The sequence below is a fragment of the Rhinoderma darwinii genome, unplaced genomic scaffold, assembly GCF_050947455.1.
Source record: "Rhinoderma darwinii isolate aRhiDar2 unplaced genomic scaffold, aRhiDar2.hap1 Scaffold_732, whole genome shotgun sequence".
NCBI classification, from domain to species: domain Eukaryota; kingdom Metazoa; phylum Chordata; class Amphibia; order Anura; family Rhinodermatidae; genus Rhinoderma; species Rhinoderma darwinii.
The window spans coordinates 211,704-215,761 of NW_027464294.1; the positions used below are offsets into that span (position 1 = coordinate 211,704).

Sequence of the window (4,058 nt, forward strand, 5' to 3'; positions counted from 1 at the left end):
AATAGTCCCATTTTTGGTGTGGACCCCTCTAACGTAGACCTCCTTGTGATTGCCATATGGCCACCAATCCAAATGACGTCTTCAGTTTTACTTGTGGCCTCCTCCAAGTTGAGTAGATATCTACTGGCCGTATCATATGGACCTTCTAGTTGTTTGATGCCTCGATTGGTTGCGTTTTTGAAAAGAAGTGGGAGAAACCTCTGGAACCAAAAAGCCCAGGTTTCTCAAGGAGATTTGTGGATGACCTCTAAAACCACCCGTTTCACCTCTTGGTTTCTTAAGCTGTATATAAGAGGGTTCAACATCGGTATCATGACCGTGTAGAAGAAAGAGACTACCTTGTCGCGTTTCCCAAAGCCGGTGGCTGGTGGACGTAGGTAAATGAAGAAGACCGTCCCGTAGAAGATGGATATGCATGTGAGATGAGAAGAACATGTACTGAAGGCCTTCTTCCTGCCCTCCGTAGACTTCATCCTGAGAATGGAGGAGATTATTAGAGTGTAGGAGACCAAGACCGTCACCTAAGAGCCAATCCCACAAGAACACGTGAAGAAGACGGTCACCATGTCACATAGAAGAGTGCTGGAGCAAGACAACTTGAGCAGCGGAGGGATGTCGCAGTAGAAGTGGTCCAGGAGATTCGGCCCGCAGAACGGGAGATGGAACACGCAACTGGTTTGAACTGTTGACTGGAAGAAGCCAATGGATGAGGCGAGGAGGACCAGACGTGAACATCTGCTCCTGGTCATTATCGAGACGTAATGGAGAGGATGACAGATGGCGATGTAGCGGTCGTATGACATGCTCGAGAGCAGGAGGGCTTCGGTGACCGCCAGGCCGGCAAAGAAGAAGAGCTGCAGGGCACAACCATTCAACAATATAGACTTTATCTGGGAGAACAGGTCGGAAAGCATCTTGGGAGTCACCACGGAGGAGTAGCAGAGGTCAACCATGCAGAGATAAGACAAGAAGTAGTACATGGGGCCGTGGAGGCCGGTGGGGCCGTGGAGGCCGGTGGTGCCGTACACAATAGCTACCATGCCGATGTTGCCCACTACAGTCACTGTGTAGACCACCAAGAAGAGCGTGAAGAGGAACGGGACGAGCTTCTCTTTTTTCTGTTAGTCCGGAAAGCAGGAATATGGTCACCTGGGTCCGATTAGCGACTTCCATTGTCCTGTGTAATGATGGAAATGACAAGTCACACGTCTGGAGCTGAGGTCTGATCACAGGGGACTCACAAACTGTTCACACCCGGCACTAATTTTCCTTGTGGTATTTATTTTCGAGCTTTGACAGTGATTTTAGGTTCTTATTAGTCGTGTAAATATAAAGTGACCAGATTTATGTTACTTCCGTCCTAAGATCCTCTGTTCTGATGGACTCGTCTCAAGCGAGCTGCAGGGAAAGGACTCAGGTTCTCATTTAATTACTATTTGTTGTTGTTAGTAACAGGGGGCGGGGCTGTGACAACCTCTCACTAATCATGAGTCTGGTTGTCAAAGTTTTAGGGTATTTTTCTAGCGTATATATTTACGGCCTATTGATAAGATATTGGTCTAAGATATATCGCATCAAGCACAATGAGTAATACAAATTTTATACTGCCTACGTTATATCCTACCAGGTGCGACTCTGACCTGTGTGGGTGACGGCTCGTGTGCGACTCTGACCTGTGTGGGATTCTGACCTGTGTGGGATTCTGACCTGTGTGGGATTCTGACCTGTGTGGGAAACGTCTCGTGTGCGGCTCTGACGTGTGTGGGTGACGGCTCGTGTGCGGCTCTGACGTGTGTGGGTGACAGCTCGTGTGCGGCTCTGACGTGTGTGGGTGACGGCTCGTGTGGGATTCTGACCTGTGTGGGTGACGGCTCGTGTGGGATTCTGACCTGTGTGGGTGACGGCTCATGTGGGATTCTGACCTGTGTGGGTTACGGCTCGTGTGCGACTCTGACCTGTGTGCGACTCTGACCTGTGTGGGATTCTGACCTGTGTGGGATTCTGACCTGTGTGGGGTAACGTCTCGTGTGGGGCTCTGACCTGTGTGGGTGACGGCTCGTGTGGGGCTCTGACCTGTGTGGGTGACGGCTCGTGTGGGGCTCTGACCTGTGTGGGTGACGGCTCGTGTGGGACTCTGACCCGTGTGGGTGACGGCTCGTGTTCGACTCTGACCTGTGTGGGATTCTGACCTGTGTGGGTGACGGCTCGTGTGGGACTCTGACCTGTGTGGTTGACGGCTCGTGTGGGGCTCTGTCCTGTGTGGGTGACTGCTCTTGTAGGACTCTGACCTGTGTGGGTGACGGCTCGTGTGCGGCTCTGACCTGTGTGGGATTCTGACCTCTGTGGGTGACGGCTCGTGTGAGATTCTGATCTGTGTGGGTGACGGCTCGTGTGGGACTCTGACCTGTGTGGGTGACGGCTCGTGTGGGACTGACCTGTGTGGGTGACGGCTCGTGTGTGACTCTGACCTGTGTGGTTGACGGCTCGTGTGGGGCTCTGTCCTGTGTGGGTGACTGCTCTTGTAGGACTCTGACCTGTGTGGGTGACGGCTCGTGTGGGACTCTGACCTGTGTGGGTGACGGCTCGTGTGCGGCTCTGACCTGTGTGGGATTCTGACCTGTGTGGGTGACGGCTCGTGTGAGATTCTGATCTGTGTGGGTGACGGCTCGTGTGGGACTCTGACCTGTGTGGGTGACGGCTCGTGTGGGACTGACCTGTGTGGGTGACGGCTCGTGTGCGACTCTGACCTGTGTGGGACTCTGACCTGTGTGGGTTACGGCTCGTGTGGGGCTCTGTCCTGTGTGGGTGACGGCTCGTGTGGGACTCTGACCTGTGTGGGTGACGGCTCGTGTGCGGCTCTGACCTGTGTGGGATTCTGATCTGTGTGGGTGACGGCTCGTGTGAGATTCTGACCTTTGTGGGTGTCGGCTCGTGTGGGACTGACCTGTGTGGGCTTCTGACCTGTGTGGGTGACGGCTCGTGTGGGATTCTGACCTGTGTGTGTTACGGCTCGTGTGCGACTCTGTCCTGTGTGGGATTTTGACCTATGTGGGGCTCTGTCGTGTGTGGGTGACGGCTCGTGTGGGATTCTGACCTGTGTGGTTTACGGCTCGTGTGGGATTCTGACCTGTGTGGCTGACGGCTCGTGTGCGGCTCTGACCTGTGTGGGTGGCGGCTCGTGTGGGGCTCTGTCCTTTGTGGTTGACGGCTCGTGTGGGACTCTGACCTGCGTGCGACTCTGACCTGTGTGGGATTCTGACCTGTGTGGGTGACGGCTCGTGTGGGACTCTGACCTGTGTGGTTGACGGCTCATGTGCGGCTCTGACCTGTGTGCGACTCTGACCTGTGTGCGACTCTGACCTGTGTGCGACTCTGACCTGTGTGCGACTCTAACCTGTGTGCGACTCTAACCTGTGTGCGACTCTGACCTGTGTGCGACTCTGACCTGTGTGCGACTCTGATCTGTGTGGGTGACGGCTCGTGTGGGATTCTGACCTGTGTGGGTTACGGCTCGTGTGCGACTCTGACCTGTGTGCGACTCTGACCTGTGTGGGACTCTGACCTGTGTGCGACTCTGACCTGTGTGCGACTCTGACCTGTGTGCGACTCTGACCTGTGTGCGATTCTGACCTGTGTGCGACTCTGACCTGTGTGCGACTCTGACCTGTGTGCGACTCTGACCTGTGTGCGACTCTGACCTGTGTGCGACTCTGACCTGTGTGCGACTCTGACCTGTGTGCGACTCTGACCTGTGTGCGACTCTGACCTGTGTGCGACTCTGACCTGTGTGCGACTCTGACCTGTGTGCGACTTTGACCTGTGTGCGACTCTGACCTGTGTGGGATTCTTACCTGTGTGGGTGACGGCTCGTGTGGGATTCTGACCTGTGTGGGTGACGGCTCGTGTGGGTTCTGACCTGTGTGGGGCTCTGACCTGTGTGCGACTCTGACCTGTGTGCGACTCTGACCTGTGTGGGGCTCTGTCCTGTGTGGGTGACGGCTCGTGTGGGATTCTGACCTGTGTGGGTGACGGCTCGTGTGGGATTCTGACCTGTGTGG

General features: G+C 55.1%; 1 pseudogene; it reads right to left on the minus strand.

Annotated features, from left to right (window-relative positions):
• Positions 1-224: 224 nt before the first annotated feature.
• Positions 225-1,173, minus strand: LOC142729709 (olfactory receptor 5G9-like; annotated as a pseudogene).
• Between the last annotated feature and the right edge of the window lie 2,885 nt (positions 1,174-4,058).